This window comes from Venturia canescens, chromosome 1 (genome assembly GCF_019457755.1).
Source record: "Venturia canescens isolate UGA chromosome 1, ASM1945775v1, whole genome shotgun sequence".
NCBI lineage: Eukaryota > Metazoa > Arthropoda > Insecta > Hymenoptera > Ichneumonidae > Venturia > Venturia canescens.
In genome coordinates this window covers 19,966,971-19,989,911 of record NC_057421.1, presented here as the reverse complement: position 1 = coordinate 19,989,911, position 22,941 = coordinate 19,966,971, and the positions used below count along the sequence as shown (strand labels likewise).

Sequence of the window (22,941 nt, the reverse complement as noted above, 5' to 3'; positions counted from 1 at the left end):
TGGAGAATCCTCATACCGTGATTTTGGCGAATTATTTTCAACCTCTAGCCCCTGGAAGGGGTTGTTACAGAAAATATTTTCGATTGAAATTTGGCATGTTGGTGTGTTTTGATCATTGAAAAATATTCGCGAAATAAAAAATTGGAGAATGCCAGAACAGGCGTCTGAACGAAATAATGAATGTCATTCGTTCATTCGACACGAGCCCGAATTTCATCAAGTCCCACGGCATTTCCTTAGAAGGGACTTTTTTTCGGTCATTTCACGTATATCTCATTCGATTCAGAATAGCCTGAAACGCGTTTCTGACCGGTCGTGGTAAGACTTTTTTTTGGTTTTGAAAAATTTCCATGTCAACCCCACTGTAAGGGGTGTTCCGGAAATTTTTTCGCTTCCAAAATTTGGAATTCATAGTTATACAACCTTTTGAAATTATTCGTGAAATAAAAAATTGGAGAATCGAAAATTTTTTTCATTTCAAATCGTTGGACTCCAACGTTGCAAACTTCAGCATCATAAGTGACGTGGAATCATTCGGTTCGGATCATGATGGAAATATTTCATTGGATTACCAGTAATTGAAAAGCGATTTATGATACGAATATTGAGAATTTACTGCGTGGGTGAACGTGCACATTCGTTCAAAGAAATATTTATGATTTCATGTTTTCAGTTGCTCATTACGCGAGTCACCGGAACGCGTGTTAAATGTTGAATTCATTAGGATTCATGCGGTCGGCTACTCGAGACGAAATTTCGAGCACGAACATTGGGGCTCGCTCATGTATGGAATACCATAAAACAAAAAACTCCCCACATAAGTCCAAATAACCACGTAGGAAAAGTTTTGTTGGCGCTTCACACCGCTCACACGACGCATATTTATTTTAAAGGGACGAGAGCATTGCTCACAGAACGTAGCACGAAATAGTGACTTGCGAGCGCGCTCGGGGAGTATTTATAAAAACATATTTACATTTGGAATGGTTCGAGTGCGAACGACTTTTTGTTCAGTCTCAAGAATAACATTTGCACAATTCAGGTTTGAAAGGGATCTGGAGATTTTGAAAAGGTGGAATACCCTCAAGAATTTATTGAATAACAAAGCTCAATATAAAACTGTGACTTTTCGTCGTAGGCCGCAATGGATACGAGCTCCAAAATCATCGAAAAAAACTCAGCCTTGTACCTGTGAATAATTTATTTCTCGTCGATCCGTCCTGCGCACTTTCAAGGAGATTAAACAATAGGAGAAAAGATGGAATAAGATGAGAATTCGGTCCATGTTTTGACGGAGATACACGAGAATCGGTGAGCCGTAAAATCGAGAGTTGAGCGTCCTACCATTTGACCGATAAACCCTCAAGAGAAAGGAGGCTCTGTGACGATCAATAAAAAGCAGGAGCTTTGCTGGATTTACTCCGCTCATCCGCTTTCACCTCACTGCTCGTATTCTACCGTGACGTTCTTTTCTCACTGATCAACTGCTACAACGAATTATTCAGTATCCACAATCTTCTGAGCAAATGGTTAAAGAAATTCATACATTTTAGTGAAAATAAGTGAAAAAACCACGGAAAGAACGTCCAACGACTACTGGTCCATGACAAGTTTGTGCACTGTTAAAAAAAAATTCTTTTTCCAAGTAATTCAAATTATTTGAGGGAAATTCATTGACTACTAAAATATTTTCATTTGGGTTGGATAAAAAAATATTTTACGTCCAATAAATCATTTTTTTGGCAGTTATTGATTAGTCGTTATAATAAAGGTTCTTGAAACTAAATACCGTTATTTAAATTAAATACAGAATTGCTGCCAATAGCAAATAATATATTTTCGTGGTAAATAAATAATATTTTTGGTGACAATATTTTATTTTGATGACATACATGGAAATTACTCATGAAAAATATGCAATATTTTTCATTGGAAACACGCAACGTACTTGAAACAAGTAATTGACTTTTATTCCAGCAATCGCATTACTCTTCGGTATAAAAATAAAAAACTTTAATCGAAAAAATTTGTATTCCAGGAAGAAGAAAGAAATTACTTTCTAAATTAAGATTGTACATTTTTTTCATTTCGAACAAAACATACTTTGGCTGCAAAAATTCGAAAGCTCTGTCGAAATTTTTATTTAGTCAGCCGAATTAAATTGACGCATTGTTTGTAGTGAACGTGCAATCTCGTCTATTAACGGTCCATTATTTTTAAGAAATTTATATTTGTTTTCATAAAAATATTAAATTTATGTCAAAAACATATTTACATGGAAACAATAATGAATTACTAGATAATATACAAGTAATTCATTTATTTGCATTAAAAAAAAGTTACTTGTTTGAAAAAAATTTTTTTAACAGTGTGGCTTCTGCGTCATTCCAGGCACCCAGGAAAGCTCAGATTAAACGCAATCTGAGCTTTTGATCCTGTTGATCGGCTTAAACTAAATACAAATATGGACCGCGCATGAATGAGCTGAATTCTCAATAGTTTTATTCAGCTTCCATGCAAATGAGATTCAGTAGATTATTAGAAAAGCGTGGCTGCGGGTAAATTCCGTGAGGGGTCTCACGAGAACGTGGGAGTGAGTGGAGGAAAGTGCATGGGGTTCAGGTGATGGAACGGGCTCGTAAAAACCAGCGAGGGTATACACAGCAACGTAAAAATGTGACGCAATAATAAATGACAGATGAAATCGAAATGACAATAATTATTATGATAAATGCGATAAGTTTTGGTAGTTGGATATATTTTTATTGATCCACTATCATTGCAGACTTCTGTTGGCAGAAAAAATCAGTGGAAAATGAAGAAAAAAAAGAAATTTCTTGCCAGGATCCGAACAATATTTGTTGGATTCAGCTTATAAATTATTTCGCTAATAAATCAAGCGCATAACGCTCCATTTTTCTCGCGAAATGCCTGTACTGCGTTTTCACAGTTATATTATTCTCTCGAAGGATCCCTCACAGAAAAATCTCACAAGCAATGACAAATGCTTGTATTAAAGTTGTAATAGAAAAGAGACAAAGACGGAGCGAGGGAGTTGTGGAAGTTGTGGCAAAGCTTCTCGGAAGAGTTGCTGGCTTATATATATTTATCATTTTCACCGGTGCACATAAAGTCAGCTTGGATATGGCGTGAGCGAGGAAGAAAGAGCAAGAGAACAGAGAACGAGCGAGGAAAAGAGTGTGCATGACGATGACGAAGGAGAAGAGCACGGACGTGGAAAACGCGATGTGCAACACAGTCGCGCTGCATAAATTTAGAACTCGCACAATATTTCCGGGTCTGAGGCAAACAAAATATGTGCGTATGAGCACGCAAAAGAGATCGGGATCATTCTCGGTTGCACATTCTTATTTGTCATCGTGTACGTACACCAAAAACGAATTGCCTTTTTCATTTGACATTATATCATGCAATGAGGGCAATATGCGAGAAAAATAATTATAGAAGTATGATAATGTCAGGGACGAATGAAATTCATGAATCCGGCAAACACTCCCCGTTCGCAAAATACCTCCTAATTGCTCTTTTGACGTCTCTGCATAAATATATATCCGCGTACATATGCGTTTCGTAATTATTCGAATTCATTATGGACTTGATGATATACTAACTACCGGGAAATGCGTTCCACGTTAAATTTGAGCAGTTGGAGTGGAACTCCAAATTAGATTCGGAAATGACAAAGCACGAAACACGTCATTTTCATTAAATTATGCTAAATATGTTTTTGCAAACTTTCAAAGTACACATCGATACCGAAACCATTCAATGAAGTTACGAAAATTCATTTCCCGGTAGTTTTATGGCTACATATCCCAAAATCCGCATGAGAAACCTTTTCGATACGCGAGTATTGGAAAACGAGCACGTATAAATGAAGCATTGATGTTCAATTTGAACGTTGTTCAATTCAAATCTTATAATTTCATGAGGAATGTTACCACCACAGCTTTCGTATGCAATTGTTTGCGAGGCGTGTCGAAATGTCGAAATTCAACTCGAACTCGCTACATGTCGCTCGGTTTTAGGTAACTGCTCGAATTATACACGAATCTAATGACAGTTCTCATACACCATCGATTGACAGAGGATCATCAATTTATTGAAACGAGCATCGCTTCGTTCCATATGTTGTGATATAGCTTTAGACAACTGACAAATTGGATCGGAAAATAATTTTTTATCAATTAGTGAAACGATTTTTCGTCTGGTGAAACGCATTTAACGATTGTCCAAAAAGCTTGAGGCTTTTTGCATTATTTTTTTATATCTTCTGTTATTTTAGAGACAAATCCGGGCTAAAAACTGATCCGATTATTTGTCGAAAAATTTTCTGCTGCAAAGACGTAAATGAGTATTGAGAATTCGCATTTTTTTGGCAGTTGATGTTTTTGACGATGAAAGTATGCCTGGATCGATGTTTCTAGATCTAAGACCATCCCCAGAAATTGATTCACTGAACATTTCCAAAATTTCAGCACCTTTTCATCGAATTGACGAAGAAACCTTCGAGAGAAATTTCACATTATTAATGCTTCAGGTAGTTAACATGGGAGTGAATTTTTTATGTCAGTGGATATAAAAATCGATTATGATGATCAGATTCTACAAAGAAAAATAGAGTTTTCACACTCTTCAACAAACCCTATTGATCGATAGATGAAATTGAGAGTAAAAAAATGTTTAATTAATACCATCACAACCTTTTCTCGCGAGGGTCTCCACGTAATTGATTTGAAATTTTCCCAGATTTACCATATCGGGTGTGGGACCGGAGCCGAGGAAGGCGAAGGGCAATCTATAGCTATAGGAGCACGAGGAACAATGTGAGTCGACGTATCTTCACACACCAGGCAGCGATCGATTTTCCTTTGTCATATTTTCACAAACGGCCACCTGTTTCGTCGCGAAAGGCTCGTCGTTATGAAAATGTAAATTCGTTTTTTTCGTTAACCTTCGAAGAAAGTTGCCTCAAAACCATCGTGATCTCGTGAGAAACAAACGGTTGAATAAAAACAAGTTATTGTGAGGCTGATTGAAGGTTTTTTTCAACAATGACATTTCAATTTGACGCTTACATTCTATTAAACTGCTACAACTTTCCTTAACCGAGTGGTGTCTAAATCCTTTGCCATTGCGCACGCGATGAGAACTAACTGCGACTCGATGAGCTCGAGTACTCGAAACTCGAACGACACGAAGAACAGAATTACTTCAGGCAGAACTGTACACACGATTCATAGAAAAAATACGAAAAGTTCAAAGTGCCACTCGCTGTTTCAATCGCTACTCAACTTGATAATTGGACAATCCGTGATTTAATCAACCGTAGATAAACCAGTTTTACGTCGACGTTTTTTTCTCGATCCTCATTCTTCACATTCATTATTTTACTCCGCAGACAATCAAACCAACCACGAAATATATCGAGGTCGAAAAATATCAAATCGTAGTTTCAAGTCGATCTTTAATTTCGAAGTTTTTGAAGAATGTTAAACGATAAAATAAAGTTATGGCGTTGACTTTATTCGAGCCTTCGTTTAAGGTTTTTGCCATTTCAGACACTTTTTTCATATTTCTTAGCGTAGAACGTATTTTTATTATCTCGCGACGTTTCACCGCACGTTACGTTATCGCCAAAAGTGAGAACATCGTGCATGTATACAGATATGTACAACCTCAAACTCTTTCTCCTTTATCTCTCTTTCGTTGCACCATCATCGTAAACGCAAAGTACCAAAACAAAACCTCCAAAAGACATCCTCGATGGGGATAAAAAGAAAAGAAAAAATCCAGGACGGGACACACAGTACGAATGGTCTCAACGAAGCGTGTCACGTGACTCTCTTTGTTGCCCGGAAAATATCTTAATGCTCGTGCTAAGGAAAACATAATAATTACGATGCAAATGATAAAATGCAAAAGCGTGGGATGGAATAAGTAGTTTCAAGATTTCACGATTTACGAGACTGCTGAACTACGCCTTGAGGGACTTATCTGACCTTTGAAAAGTCCTATCTATAGTAACGCGATTTATTACTGAAAATATTGTAACGTAAAATGAGAACATAGGTTCTCGCAGATTTTTAATTATTCCATAAACATTAAACCAAGTCTCTTGATCAGAACTAGTTTTTCCGGTCTGCGTAGGAGTGATTCGTGATCATCGGTAGATAAAGAATAAGTCGAGCATGTTGAAGTGAAAGCTTTGGGTAAGCTTGAATTTACTCAGGAAATCTCTTTGTGATCGTGTCTCTTTGAGGTCCATAGTACAACTCGACAGTGAATTGTTGAGTTGATAAAAGGCAGGACGAACTCGAAAAATCTGCAGGTACAATGCTGATAATGTGCCATCCAGATTCCAAATTTCAAGGCACAAACATGACGCTGAAGTTTCCAACGTTGGAGTCCAACGAAATGATCGAAAAAAACTTTCCAATAATTCCAGTAATTCTCCTATTTTGTTCCCTGCCAAATTTGCGATTCGTAGTTTTTCAAGTTGCACCAACGATTCGTGAAATAAATAATTGGTGAATTAAAAACGTTTTTTTCGTTCATTTCGTTGGACTCCAACGTTGGAAACTTCAGCGTCGTACAAACATATCCGGTTCACTTTGCAAGTTCGTGATATTCGTCTCGTACACAAATTTCTTTGTTTGGGAGATATTGAAGGGTGACAAATTTCCTTGAAGGGTTCAAGTTGAGTCCTTTCCGTTGTGTCGATGGTGTATTGTGTAGCGGTGGTTCATGGTTACGTCAGATTATTTATTCCGGTAATCGTCTCTCGCATGACGAAGGACTGATATAGAGAGACAAGGAAAGAAAGAGAGAGAGAGAAAGTGGGACGTTACTCAAGTTTCAAGGGAAAGTTTTGCTACGCGAAGAACCCAGTGCGACGACGACGCATTTCCATAAATCGATATGTTGTAGTACCCCTAACTCTTAGTCGCGCTTTATATGCGTTCCAACACTCGTTCATGACAAAGTGTATGATGTATTCCGAGAGTGGAAAGTCTCCGTTAAAACATTTGGAAAAGAGAACTCGATAGCTTTTGAGAATAGGAGCTTAATTACTGTGCTGCCTCGTGTTTAATCCGCAGTGGGTTCTGCTGACTATTCTTTTCAGTTTTTTTTTCCATTCGAAACTTTTGTTTCATCATTAGTTCTAATGAATTCTAAGCAAATCAAAAAAGATGAGACGAGCTCTTGTTCAAATATTAAAGGTCCATTCGGTCTCGCTGTATTTTCAATGATTAGACTTCTATTGAGTGACTCTGGTGACTCAAAACGGAGAGTGATTGAATTGAAGTTACTTACGAATAAAGTTTCATTCGATTACGTACAATTAATAGAGGGAATGCAGCGTATGTGGAATTGTGCAGGTAATTTGGACGCCATCTCCGTTTCAATGGCTCAAACTTAAACTTAAAGAGGGTGGCTACGTTCGTCAAATTGATAAGAAATTGATCAAATTTGGTGATAATGTTCTTCAACATCAAGTGCGAAGACACCATTTTTTTCAAAATTTTCTTCTGCTTAGTTATCGAGTAATTACGCATTAAAGCAGATTTCTTATGCCCGGAATGTATACCTATATATATGGAAACGCTATGCTTATACACATGAACTTTAGTGATCAATTAATCGATAACTGTACAGAAGAAAAATCTTAAAAAATTTGTATTTTCAAATTTAACTCTAAAGAATATGTTCACCAAATTTTATTAAATTCTTATCATTTTGAAATTTTTAATGTATTTTACATGGTTTAGCATGGCAACATTGTATCGTCCCTAGCCACCCTCCTTAATATGGCTACTGATCAGTGAGAGGTGTTAGGAATGGTAAATGTTTTTTTCGTTCATTTCATTGGACTCCAATGTTGCAAACTTCAACGTCGTCCTGGGCCCTAAGTCGAAGGTCATTTTTTTATATTTTCTGCTCAAACTTCGACGAGGTTCTTGAGTTTTTTTTTTTTAATTTTTTGCTCAAGGTGATCAAAGGTTTATAGTTTTTTAAACGTTTTCATGCAGTTGTCCTCGCGTTCTCGAAATGTTTCAGACATTTCTTAAGAACAAATTGGTATTCCATATATGCTGCACCTCCTCTAAGAATGGAAACGAAACATATTTTCGATGAAACATGCTTTCAAAATATTTTTTAAGCAAAATATTAACGAATTAAGGTTCAAATGATGCTGAAATAGGGAATGAAAATTGACGCGTTCATAGATCAAAGAAATTTGCAAGTTCATCTAACATTTCCCGTAATTTTCGCTCCGCCTGAATTTCTCGTCGAAAACTTTCCTCGAACGTCAGTGTGCAAATTGTAAACAGCGTGACAGCAAGTTTACAGAAGACTTGACGTTTAGCAGTTTTGAGATCGCAATGGTTCCAACCTCATCGAAAATTAACGGAGGGATTGAAAAATACGAGAGCATACTGAAATGTTGGGAAACTGCATATGAGACGCGGCTCGAAAGCTTTTTTCGTTGCATTAAGGGAACTCATAAGCGTGTATAGATCGAGGTTTATTCGTATTTGTGCTTATACGCAGTCTCGACCTGTACATAATTCAATATTGCGTTGGAGAAGCGTGTCAAGAGCGACTATAGTTAGGAATATAGTGGAAGAGCATTTTCCACGATTTCCCCATGCAAGTTCGGTCATAACTGAATAAATATGGAAAATACAAATATTTTCAGAAAGATGGGAATACACTTTTGCCTTACTGCTTTACAAATTCTGAAACTTTGAACATGCATGCATCAGTGAATCAAACTTTCAAAGAGAGCTTTTCCGCTCGGAAAGGTGTATTCAAATTTCTAAAAAAATACCAAAATAACGAAGCAATAGCAGCGTCGAAGTTTTCCAATTTGCATAATTTTGTTGACCCAATTAAGAATTAATTCAATGAACAATTTCATCCGATATTTTGGAATTTTAGATGTTACGGTTTTGCCATGAGTGGACGCAGGATTGTGCATTAATAAAGGACGCGGTGCCAGCTGAAACCCGAGAAGAAAAAGCTTTCGCCCGAGCTTCGGCGCACTCTTGTACGCCCAAACGCTCCAATTTCCTGGAATAAAATATACAATTTCGTATGATGCATGGACTTTGGTTTTGAAATACTCGATTTGCGTCACTTTTTCAGTTCGTTCAGTTTCTTTACGAAAAATGAGTAAAATTGACGTCTTGTTGTGAGTCAGCGTTAAATCCTCCCCTCTATTGATCGTCGATCAATAAACCCATATCTCGCGAGACGCAGTTGCTTCATTTTATTAAGTTTTTTCGGTATTTCCCGTATACAGTTCTCGTACGAAACTCGATCGAACCAACTCCAAGAATTTGCCCTCGAATTTTTCATCGCTATAACCAGCATGGGCGGATCAGCTTTTCGTATCGCATGCACACGGATCCGCACACAAAATCTGATTTTAGCACACGAGATAATAAACCCCCGAGACAGCGTGAGATCGAGAGCGAGCGTATAAGTCTCACTCTCTACATTTTTATCTTTTACTCTCTGATATCTGCGCCTCTACTCCTCGCTATCGAATATTCGATTATTTATTTTACTATATGCTCCATTTGCATACACGATTTCCCGTGGTGATTGCGCCGGCACCTAAATCGATGAGGAATCTCCTTGAAAATTCAAAGCCACTTAAACACAGTTGGTCGCTTCGAGTTAAATTACTTCTTTCTAAAAACATTGATCGTGCGTCAACCGCTTTATGGAGTAAATTCGTTGTCGGTATGGAAAATAAATAAAGGAAAGTTTCAACGTTTTACATCGAGCAAAAAATGTTGTTGAAAGGAATGAATTTTTGAAGGAATGAAAAAATAGACATTTCAACTGTCTATTTGTTCATTCCACAAAATCTACTGTTGAAATGACAAAAATGTTCTTATTATTACAAAATATGTAGTCGTAAGTATTCAACGATGTAATTGACCTTACCAACAAACAATTCGTTTCTCAATGTTCTTCTACGTGGTATCCCAACAAAGCAAGAATTTTTATAAACTCATTGTAGTATTGAAAAAGATAATCGATCGAGTGTATGAAGGAAGGTGAAAAACGTTGTCAAATAACGCAAAATAAATTAGTTATCATATTTTTATTGTTCGAAGCAGTTGCGAATAACCGGTTGACCAAACGAGACGTTTAGATTTTCGAAGTTTACATTACCGATCTTTACGGTTGTTTTCTTTATAGCCACGTCTCATTTATGTTGACGAACAATGTAAAAACTGTATCGCAATAAAATATTATTCTACACTAATAAATTTATGAATAATCGTAGATCTACGTGCGTGTTTTTCCTTAGCGGCTTTTGATAGTGGGATCAGCGCTGTAGAGTCGTCGACGTGATGCGTTTTCTCCTAAATGCTAATGAAAGCATCTGAAGTCGCTCAGTCAGATGAACACGTGTCCTTTCAAAGTGCACGCAAATAAGTGTGCTCGCTCGGGCATGAAATTAGAATAATTGGCACAACGAATTATTCAAGTGGGATTTAGAATTTTGACGAATGTGTCAATGCATTCGCAGGGGTCTGCGTTCGAATTTTAACGTTAATACGATCCGATAAATCTCGTATGAGGTTGATGGACGTTGGGTCCGGTGAACGAAAATAGAAAAACGATTTGGAAACTCTTAAAGGTTGGGTATATTCGGCTTTCTTCGACGTTCCAAACGTATTTCGACTTTGGATTCTCCTTTTTGAATGAACCTCTGAAACTTTTGATTTTCATATTTCGCACCAATTAATATAATGGTGACACTAATTTTGCTTCAAAAACTGCATCGATGAGCTGGCGTTTGTGTATTGAGGGTTGACATTCTCAGACAAAATTCTTCAACTGAATGAATAGAGCGAGTCAGGGGCAAAAAAACTCTGAAACTCCGATGAATAGTGCAATGGCGGCGGATGTTGTACGTTCACAACTATTTACGAAAAACTTGCATGTAGTCACGGCGCACAGCGATACTCTATACTCGAAGGAGAGTTTTTTGTTTTATTTTTTGGTTATTTCAAGTCTGGCTACGTGCCAAAGCTTTTTCGCTCGCTGCAACGTAATGCACAAATTTTCGACGCTTGATCGTACATCACGATAGGGGAAAATATATAGAAACGCACAGCCTAGCGTGCTGGTATTTTCCAGATAAAATTACGGATGAAAAAAAGCAATTTTGTTTAGTTTCATTAGCACATTGCGTAAATATTTTGGTAGAAGAATGAATTTTAATTGTTCGTGAACCGCGTGCAATTTTATTGCAATGATAACGCTTTATGAAAATTGCATGGAAATGCGATGGACTAGTGCAGCGTATTCCAGTTTCCTCCTACTCACAATAAGAATAAATTAAAATTTATTACAAATTCGGTTTACAGCATCGACGCGATGCAATTTCGTGTAATCAAACTCGCACGAATCTTTGGTTGAAAGTCAAATTTTACGAGAAATTACATGCGAATGCAATGAATTGTTATAGCAGCATGGAAAAATAGGGCTCGGTGAAAAGTTCATCGGTTCATCAATACTGAATGCCACTGCGAGTAATTCAAAATGTTTCGAATTTTCAAGCCACAAAAAAACGTAGTTTATTTATAAAAATTTATAATTTACAATTCACTCCTTTTCCGTCAACCGTCTCTTCGCGTTCCGTGAAAATTTTGATCAATAATTAACACTGAAAAGTTTCCTTTCCAGAAATGAAAAAACAACGGAGAAATAGTTTCAAGTGACAAGAAACGAGCGATTATTCCGACCAGCCAAGCCCGAAATTCGCCACTCCCTCAACCGACGTTTTCTCTCCCATGCTTTTGCTCCAATTCGTCGTTTTTTGCGTCGCGTACCGACCTCGATGATGTCATCGAATGTCCTGGATTACCGAGCCAAAAGTGCCCTTTCACAAGTAGAGCAACGAAAAGAGTCATAGTTCGTTCTGGAAGTAATGGCTCTGGCATTCACGCATGTATACACCCAGGAAACGCGAGCTCGAAAACGCTCGACGTAGCCCACCATACGCGCGAACCTTTCGTTGCAGCACAGATTTAAAAGATCGCAAGCTTTTACGAACTGCGTTTCGTGCTCCACTTTCTTTTCTTAATCCAATTGTCAGAAACGCAATGTGCATTTATACGACGTAGTAAAAGAGATACGATCACACTCTGAACTCCATTGCAATGTGAAACTTATCACGGAATCCTTCGAATATTCTCGATTAAGGAAGTTGAGGCTGTACAGTCATTTTTTTTACCCAAAAGTGTACCTTGTACCTTTCAAAAGTTAGGCCGGTTTACAGTTTGGCAATGTTGCATACACTTTAAAGAAAAGTTGGGAAAAAAAAGATGAAAAACGGGTGAAAGCTCACTCGAAAGCACGAACGGTGACGATCCTAGCCTCAAAAAACTGTACGCGAAATAGATTATTATTAATATAATCTCAGCAAATCTCCTAATAAATCTGAAAAAATTGACATTATTCAGCAAGCCTTGCTCATGTTGCTCAAAAAATTTCATATTTTTAGCATCATTTTTAACGGAGATATCACTGAATGTGTCACTTCCATAAGATTACATGTTATTTGGCCAAAATTTTTATTGATTTTTCTCAGCAACGACGCTCCTAAACTGTTTCAAAATTTAACTGATTTTTTTTACACTTAACTCTATAAGATGCAGTCGGTTTAAAAGCGATTTTCGTTCTAATGCCTCAACTTCCTTAACCCACTCCGTTGGATGTGTGCTGTGAACTTGAAATCCTGTAATAACAAGGACTTTGATGTAACAACAATTAACTTGAAATTTTTTCTAACCTGATTCACTCATCACGAAGATTCTCAACAGTCATGCGTGTATCGCGTTAAATTTGAAATATTGAAAATGGAGCTCGACCGTTTTTCACCAGATCCTTTATATTATTCCGGAACCATTTCACCGAGACTCTCGCTCAAAACTACAATTTTTCAGTCGTTTCATTTCCACCGGTTATAGAGAATTCCCTCGAGGCGTATATACATTCAAAATTAAAAGTCTTTTGAATTTTTCATTCCATTCATATATACCCTTCTCAACGTTTCATCTCTCTTCTCGTACTCCGATCGATACTATTCCGATCGCGTACAGGAGAATACACAACTAACTTGACATTATTCTTTTTTCTATTCCTCGTGTAATCTTATAGTTCTGGCATTATAAAGATCTTTCCGAACGTTGGCACTCTTCGTGAACTGATATTCGACCTTTTTCAGTAACTTGACGCGTGGGAAAAAACATTGAGAAAATGGAATGCACTCTGCTGTTCGTTGATTCATTCACGTATTTATGGATATGTGGCCTGTGACAGTAAAACGTGTGAAATTCTAACCTGAAAAATCGGCTTAAGTTGACCAATTGTAAAGTTAGATGGTTCACGTAGTTTTCAAGAGATTAATCGAGTCGCGGGAGATACGCGCGACGGAGACAATAAATGGCAACTTCAGGTTTTCGATTTTGACGAAAATCATGAAAATCTCCGTCCGTTATACTTCCTCGGAAACTGATTCAACTTGAACACAACTCGTTATACGGTTGTCACGATTTTCGAGTTGAGAAAACTCGTTATTGTCGAATCGATACAAGTGGAACTGAGCGTACGAGATAAAAAGATTGTTCGGGTCCGGTGAGCAACATTCGTGGCTCTTAAGAGGATGGATCAGTCGGTAATCGCAACCGTGAGTACGAGAGAGATAGCTGCAAATTTCGAAATCGAAATTCTTTTTCTTCCCGATTTTTTCCATCGTCCTGCGTAGGCTGACAGAGCCTTTTTTTAATCGGTCAAACTGTGTCAAAGAATTACGATTTTGATAATCCCAAGTGAGGTCAGTCGATCCATACTCTTAGCCCGTCGATAGTCGCACTATGAGATTTTCTCTCGCATCTTTATTAAGGTATAGGAAGGTGCGGTTGGAGGGGAGCGTGACATAGGAATGACTGTGAGAGAATTATCACGCGACTAACGAAGTTGGATGAGGTAGCGCGCCTATCGACGGGTTAACTTCAAAATACGTCATCGAATCATTCGAAAAAGATCGGCCTGAAAGTGTTCTCAACAACGCGCCGAAGTTTGCAACGTTGGAGTCCAACGAAATGATCTAAAAAAGCTCTCCAATAATTCCAGTAATTCTCCAAATTTGTTTCATACCGAATTTGCAATTGTAGTTGTTCAACTTGCACCAATCACTTCGTGAAATAAAAAATTGGTGAATTACAAATATTTTTTTCGTTAATTTCATTGGACTCCAACGTTGCAAACTTCAACGTCGCGTTATTCTCCTGAGATTGAATTACGTACAAAATCCAACAAATCAATAGTCAGTCTTCGATTCATTGCGGATCCCCGATAAAGTTCATATCCCGAGGATCACCGAGATTCAGGTCACTATGAAAGGTCTACACAACGAGTGAAACAAAGCTCAAGGTATCGAGAAGTCCATTTGGCAGGGATGATATCCTCGAGTTGATATAATGGTCGATTACATTACGCAAAGATTCTTGCTTTGAAGATTTTCGGTGCCAACCTAATATATAATGATAGAGTCAAACGGAGCGCTGCGACCAGTCCATCGGTGCCAGTGATTGTACCGGTGCGACGTTAACTTGTGTGCTTGTTTAGACACTTTGTGTGTACAAGTGTAGATTAGTATAGCGTGTATAGCAACTGGTATAAGTTTACCTAGTACGATAGTGCAGTAATGGGTTACGGACAAATCAAACAGTGAGAAGATTGGAGAGCTTAAGTGTGCCACGGACGAGAGTAAGCGGGGTGGTTTGTGACACTCGAACTAAAAGCTCCATGGGATGTTTTTCACTGGAGAGCCATCCACGTAGACACTCACCCGTGTATATAGCAATATAAACGGTTTTGCAGCGATAAAATTCCTCAATTCCGTATGACGTACGAACGTGACGACGTTGAGACGACTACTTCTACTGATGGAGGTGAAAAAAGCTCGAATAACAAAAACCGATGGAGAAGCTCGAACAAAAGAATGATTTGTGTCAAATTTTTAGAGTTTTCATTCCAATCGTTTATTATTCAGAGTCAATCGACGTATTTACTTGGTACACGGAAATGGAAATTGAAGTATTGGATTTTTAATGACCCGGAAGTCAGAAGAGTGGAGTAAGGTTTGCCGATCGTATTCTTGAGCTCGATGGGGTCGCAAGTAGCAAAACTACGACGCTGAAGTTTGCAACGTTGGAGTCCAACGAAACGATCTAAAAAAACTCTCCAATAATTCCAGTAATTCTTCAATCTCGTTCTCTGCCGAATTTGCAATTCGTAGCAATTCAGCCTACACCGACGCTTCATGAAATAAAAAATTGGTCAATTATAAATGTTTTTTTCGTTCATTTCATTGGACTCCAACGTTGCGAACTTCAGCGTCGTCGTGTAAAACTAAAGAGGAAGAATTAATCCTTGAATTATTGAAAACACTAGGCTTGTCAATTTTAAAATGCAAAAACGAAACGGTCACTTGTGTTTTCGCTTTTAAAATAGGCGGAAGTAGTGATTGTCCCCACAACATTATCCACTGAAGTACGGAAGTTAGGTTCAATGTAGGGGAGGCCGAGGCTGATTGGCCAGCTTCTCAAACTATTGCTCGTAATCAAGGAACTAAAGACGATTTCTAAAACCAAATGATTGTTTAGAATAGAAGCAACCGTCCTCTATGTCAAGTGAAAATTTGAATTTTTAAATTTAAAACGAAGCGAGTTATTGAATTGCTTTTTTGACTAACCATTTGTTGTGTCAATCTACCCCATGGTCGGGGCAAGTTGACACAAGCATTATTTATTCGATGATTCGAAAAATGAATACAAAATGTTGACATAAGTGAATGTAAAGATCATTTTTGTCCATAATTGTGAGAAAAATAAATATTTGATGATCATCCTCGCCATCAAAATCAGAATTGCAGTTTTACACACAGAATATTATATTTTTACTGGCACACCTTAAGAGTATGGATCAGTCGACTAACCTCACTTGGAATTTTCAAAATCGAAATTCTTTGAGACAGTTTGACTCATTAAAAAAAGGCTCTGTCAGACGACGCTGAAGTTTGCAACGTTGGAGTCCAATTAAATAACGAAAAAAACATTTATGATTGACCAATTTTGTTATTTCACGAAGCATCGGTGTAGGTTGAATTGCTACGAATTGCAAATTCGGCAGAGAACGAAATTGAAGAATTACTGGAATTATTGGAGAGTTTTTTTAGATCATTTCGTTGGACTCTAACGTTGCAAACTTCAGCGTCATTCTGTCAGCCTACGCAGAACGATGGCAAAAATCGACTGACAGAGCCTTTTTTTAATCGGTCAAACTGTGCCAAAGAATTTCGATTTCTCGCACTCACGGTTGCGATATATCGACTGCTGATCCATCCTCTTAAGTGGGCCCATTTAGAGCACCCATGTACGTCGACACATGTGTTAGCCAACCCCATACCACTGTTGGTCTACACTGATTTTTTTAGCAACAAAATGTTCTACCAGTAAATTATAGTGATAATTGAAAAAAATACTGTGCACAATTATAGCTCAATATATGAACATTGATGGAGACGATTATTCTGATAATTAGAAAAAAAATCGAGGCATGTTAATGTTTATTAGTCTCTCCTACTTCCTCTTGATCGTATTTCCTCATTCTCTTTCACCACTACGAATTGAGTCGAACATTTAATAAAATACTTCATCCCTTTCGATCAGTAGTTTAAAAAGTACAGAAAAAAGATTGAAAGACCATAAGGAAACGCATTGTGACGGCTTCGATTAACCGGAACGGCCCTGCATTTCGCGGGTCAACAGGATTGCTGATCTCTGATGAAAGAAAATTTAACCAACGCTGTATCTGATGAGAGGGAAACTGAGAAAAACTGTTTTTTCTCTTCGTCCATACGGTAGAGCCTGCGACTCTCTCCAGGCCGAATGTTTCCTTCGCATTGGCATAAATAATGCCTCACATGAATATTAACAAAATGGAAAAAATTCTTCGTATCTTATAATACTTTCTCGTTCCAGCGTATTTATCATTCACAAGCAGGCGAAGATAAAAATCGGAGGAAAAAAATTGATCGAACTTGGGTAGTTTTATGGATACCGGAATGTTTGAACCTCAAATGATTTTGAGAATAAACGAATTCCGAAGAGAAAATTCCACTTCAGCTCCTTCTGAGAGTATCCTAAAGGATTGTGTTCTTGTGAAAACAGTGCGACTGCGCGACTGCCCCTCGAAACAAAGTGTGAAATAATTGCTTCCAACCAGTATCGATGCAGTTTACAGCCCTACAAGATACTTCGCTATGATTGTCGCAATAAGCGAAGCGTGAGGAAAGTATCGAGTTGCGGAAGACTCTCATCGCCCTTTGCTGCCTCCATCCGTTTTCGTATATACAACTTATAACTACTGTGCGCTCACAATATCACGGAGTACCAACGATACAAAAGCTCCCTCTCTCTCTCTCTCTCTTGCTCCTCGCTTCCTATATCCAATTACTATATTTTTGATCGCACAATGGATTGTACCGCAGCATAAATAAACCATCAATCAATCAATCTCCCGCATTCTCTTTGTTCTCTTCACTCTCTCTCTCTCTCTCGCTCTCTCTTTTGCTTCACCTATAATCGGACCCCTAATAACGACAACGTAACTGATACGATATTCTCCAATTACCCCGTAAGAGTTCTCGATTGACGAGTCCAAAAGCTCCAATAATTCTGGAAGCTTTACGCACGACGATTCGTGCCCTGTATCCACGTTGATTATCGCCGTTTTGCTCAAGTATTAAGGAAGTTGAAGCGATATATATAAGACATGATACGAAAAATACATTAGATTTTATGACGCTGAAGTTTCCAACGTTGGAGTCCAACAAAATAATCGAAAAAAACTCTCCAATAATTCCAGTAATTCTCCTATTTTGTTCCCTGCCAAATTTGCGATTCGTAGTTTTTCAAGCTGCACCAACGATTCGTGAAATAAAAAATTGGTGAATTAAAAACGTTTTTTTCGCTCATTTCGTTGGAGTCCAACGTTGGAAACTTCAGCGTCGTTAGATTTTATTATTCCAAATTAATGAATTGAAAATTTACGTTAATCTTCTTGAACAGGGTTTAATTATGTGTGCAAAAATTTGGAGAGGTTTCACCGCCTGGTAATCGAGATATTCATTGTTGAAAATGACAAGGTTAAACATGGGCTCTTATGGAAGCTTTCAAAAAATTGCTAACTTCAACAATAAATATCTCAATTTCACGACGGTGAATCATCGGCATATCCCGCCAAAAGTTCAATACTGTCTTAAGCTTTCTGTTTAAAAAATCTTAGTGTGCAAAGTTGGAAAATAGTTTTAACATAAGATACGCTTTAACCTCCTTAACCCTCTCGGACCGTATGTTGCTTCTACGCAACACGCGCTTCCAGGCCCAATAAAACTGCATCGGTCAGTAAGGTCGGGGTTCTAACTGACTATTTCCATCAAGCAAGGTTAGATTGCATCATAGAAGCTCCTAAACCAAGAGATAAACTGCTTTAACCCATCGAAATATCAATATGAAGTCGGCGTTTCATGTTGAGTTGGCGTTGTGTGAAAAGGTGCTTTAGTTATCGCAAAAGAAAAGTGAGTACACATTTTTTTTTCGTACTCCAAACGTTATTTCCTTTCAAAGGGAAGCTAATATGATGTATTTAAGGTATTTGGTGCTAGATTCATTCGTAAATTTTCCTGATTTTGCTCCCCAAGGACCTGGTGCTGCCCGTAGCGAACATTTAAAAATTCATATTTCCCAACAAAAAAACTGAACTGTCACAATGGATTCGGAAACTAGAAAGTATTTTGAGATAAAATTATGAAGGGAATCATTTTCCGTCAACGCGAAATAGGTCTCGGTCTGAGAGGGGGTTAATGAACTTGCCTAAAAGCATGAAGAATTGTGGTTAAGCCTCCAATTTTTGTGAAAAATAACGACGGTGAAGCTCGCAACGTTAGAGTCCAACGAAATGAAGGAAAAAACTATTTGTAATTCACCAATGATTTATTTCACGTATTTATTCACGTGTTATTTAAAGTATCGGCGTAGCTTGAAAAACTACGAATTGTAAATTCGCCAGGGAACGAAATTGGAGAATTACTGGAAATATTGGAGGGTTTTTTTAGATCGTTTCGTTGGACTCCAACGTTGCGAACTTCAGCGCCATGAAAAATACTGCTAAAAATCATCACTGGGAACAAGCATTCAGATTTTATAGTAATACTGAACAAAGGGAGGACTTTGGATCTGCATTGTTTGAGCGGCTTCTGTCCCAGCTGGTTCGTTCCATCTGCCTTGAGGTTTTGAACCGGCCAGTTGAAACAGAAGCAACTGCTCAAGCCAGGCAAACTTGCGGAACCTCTCCATTTTGGTGGATTTCAAGCGATCCTCCATAGATTATAAAACTTTCAATCATGCCTGGGACTAAAGTCTGATAAAAATGATCGCTGTCAAGGAAAAGTTGGTAGAGTATGTTTTATTTTCAAATGTTGAGTACGACGCTGAAGTTTGCAACGTTGGAGTTCAACGAAACGAACGAAAAAAAGATTTATAATTCATTATTTTTTTAATTCACGAATTATTGATGTGGCTTGAAAAATGACGAATTGGAAATTCGGCAGGGAAGAAAATTGGAGATTTGCTGAAATTATTTGAGAGTTTTTTTAGATCATTTCGTCGGACTCCAACGTTGGAAACTTCGGCGTCATATGTTGAGTAAGAAACCTCGATAATATGTGAGCCATACAAATAACTAACAAATTAAATGCCCAATGCGTGGTACTAACGAGGCAGAGAGAGGCGACGGCGCGCTCTGGTTGTCAGGGTGTAATTTCCGTGGACTATCAACTAAACCACTACAGACCACAACAGCCATCGTCATCCTGGACCGTTGTTTGACTCCGTGATCATTTTCAACCGCCGGGGAAAGTGGGAAAATTCGATGGAAAATAGCACGAGAATCGTTGCTCTCTTGAAAAACGTGGGAATTCAAAGAGCGAAAAAAAAGTGTTTTCAACCCCTCGATTTCCGAGGCTCAATTAACTTTTCCCACTTCTCATATTTCTGTGTTTTTATACCACTAGAAAAAGTATTTTTTTCATATTTGATATCGATTCATGTCATGATCGAAGTTGTTGACGTTTTTCACAAACTTTCATTTATTTTTCCCAAGATCATCTGCAAGTCACATAATTAATGAATTTATTCAGTATCCATCGATTTATAAGACTGAAAATAATTAAGAGTGATTCTGGTCCAGAGCGAGAAGAGATTCGCTGCCATGGACGAACTATGATTGCTGTGTCAAGTCGTGGCGGAGGGAACAGTCGTCGACCGTTCCATTGTTTACGTTCGCGCGCAAGAAACGACGCGTCTCGGTTGTGAGTTTGTGAGAGCAATCGACCGCTCGTTCTTTCGCGATATAAGAGCATTCTTTCGTGCATTCTCGCTCACCGACCTCAACGTCATTTTTTTCTCAGTATTTATTCGCAAGGGCTCAGTACAGAAACGTAAAAGAAGAAAAATTTCCTTTACCACGCATGTCTGATGGGGCAAAATATGGTCAAAATCGATAATGGTACTTCGAGAATAAAACAAGATTCGAAAAAGGATGGAAAGGAAAAGCATCGAATAAAAACATGGAAATACGGAGACACGACTGAAGCACGAACGATGCGAGTCGTGAATCAGTTCGCAATTCACAGAGTCACGTCTTCTTTCTCATATCGCTCTCCTTCCATCTTATTTGTCAACAATGCGAGCGCTACGCTCGTCTATTGCTGCGGACGGTTACAGCAGATTAGTGAGAAGCGGGGGAAAAAAGTAATAACAAAAAACAGGGAACTTTTAATTTTGTTGAAAATTCCACGAAGAAAAAATTTCAAAGCAAGTTTTCCAAGACGCTCCCGATACGAATAAACGAATTTCGCGAACTTTTCGCTTCCCGCGTAATGCGGAATATTTAGAGACTTGAAAAAACGCGTGTAGAAGGAAAAAAGACGATCGATTAAATGAAATTGCTTTGAAAATTAACTGCGAAAATGAGTTCACATTTTCCGTGCGTTAACTCAATCGCATTACAGGCATTCAAAGGGCTGACCAAAGCGTGGCGAAAGACGGAAATAATGAAGGAAATGAGCTCGTATTTCTTGGTCAGCGAGAAATGAGGTTTTAGAAAAAAAAATTAAAACACAAACGAGCACGAGAGGAACTATTGTTCATTTAAAAACAGGACTTACCCGTCGAATTCGAAGAATCAACGTCGATGAGAAATTCGCCGCAGACGCGATGTTCTTCACTCCCCCCTTCTTTTCTTTTACCCGCTAAGTAAATCTCGCACGAGATTCGATCTGGTTTGCTGTTTTCCGCTTCTTATTTCGTTCCTCTTCAAGCCATTGGAATTTACGGGAGGTTAGTCGAGTTTTATCGACTTGCTCTATACATGTGAAACATGTATATATGTAAATGAGTTAACATTCGTATAGAAATAAACATATCTAAAGCTAAAAACGCGAGTCCGAATTCGAGAAATCCGGTTGCATCAGCGCCGAAAAAAAACCAGCACGAAGTTGAATAAAATTTACTCGTCTTTGCAGTCCGTTGTTTTGGCGGGAATATTTAATACAAAAGAGCTTTTTTTACTTCACATTTTCGCGTTAGTTTGCCGGCTTCACGGATTTTATATTGAGGAACCAAATGGATTTTCTATCTTTCTTCGTCACTCTTGATTCTAAACCCGCAGGCTTTTATCACACTTTTTTTCGCCGGTCATGCAACGTCCACCGTCTCGTATTTATTTCCTTCTGTAAGCTTTGCCTCTTCAATGTTTTTTACCTTATTTCGTTTAACCGGATTCCTTTTTGTTTGGATTTGCACATTTGCGCACAGCGACGTTCACAACGCACATACACAAATACACCCTCGCGGCATTCTCACTTCCGCAGAGTCTTTCACGGTAGTCCGAAGACGAATAATGCGGCTATTGTGACTTCCGGACGACGGAGAGCCTGGACGATGAAAAGAGACGCGCCTCTTCGACGCTTCGGCGCAGACTCATTGCCCGCGCTAGCGAACGCAAAATAACCCTCCTCGCTCTGCCACACCCCCAACCCCACTTAACCGTTTATCGGGTTCGTTTTATCATTTTTTTTTTCATCACTTTTTTGGTCGAAGAGAAGACGAAATATTTCGACGTATAACTAGAATAAGAATTCTTCAATTCGTCACACTGTATTCGGTTGCACTTTTGCCACTTGAGTTCCAGTTTCCCGCACACAGTTGAAATTTTGCCACCAGAGTTGAATGTACAGAGTGATTTTTTATCGACTGCTTAGAATTCAATTTACTGGGTACGTTAATTTCCAAAAATAATTTTGGTTTAGGTATTATTGTGTTCGCACCTCAACTCGTTGACTCTCCTTTTCTTTTAGGTCGTTTATTTCAGTCTTCTAAATCTCGAAAGAAATTTCTCCATGCTAGAATAAAAAAAAATTACTAGCAATTGGTCGAGTAGGATGCTCTAGGAAATTCGCATTGGGAATACGGGATCAAATTTACTCTTGAGTTTACTCAAATATGAAGCTTTTTCGAAATTGTGCTAATTTTGAAATCACACGCTATGTTCGACGAGCTTATCAATTTCAAAATTATGTACATATACCATTGAATGATCGGGTATATATTTATATAATATAGGCATTGAAATTATTGTGGGATCGATGATGCAAACCAAAGATCGATTCGTCTGTACACATTTGTGCGATTCAGACAAACCTAGAGAACTTCACGACATTTATCAACCTGTTTTCATCCAATTTTCAGTGATTAATCG

General features: G+C 38.2%; 1 protein-coding gene across 2 annotated transcripts in view; it reads right to left on the bottom strand.

The window, feature by feature from the left end:
- Positions 1-22,941, bottom strand: part of LOC122416896 (uncharacterized) — a 48,389-nt gene that overhangs the window by 25,349 nt on the left and 99 nt on the right. The window contains exons 1-2 of one of the 2 annotated variants that reach the window (XM_043430016.1): positions 21,945-22,921; positions 21,350-21,546 (exon numbers count right to left, since the gene is read on the bottom strand). The gene's annotated coding sequence lies outside the window, so the exon portion shown is untranslated. Of the gene's footprint in view, positions 1-21,349; positions 22,922-22,941 lie in introns of those variants that run through there. The other variant, XM_043430027.1, reaches the window with a different exon arrangement.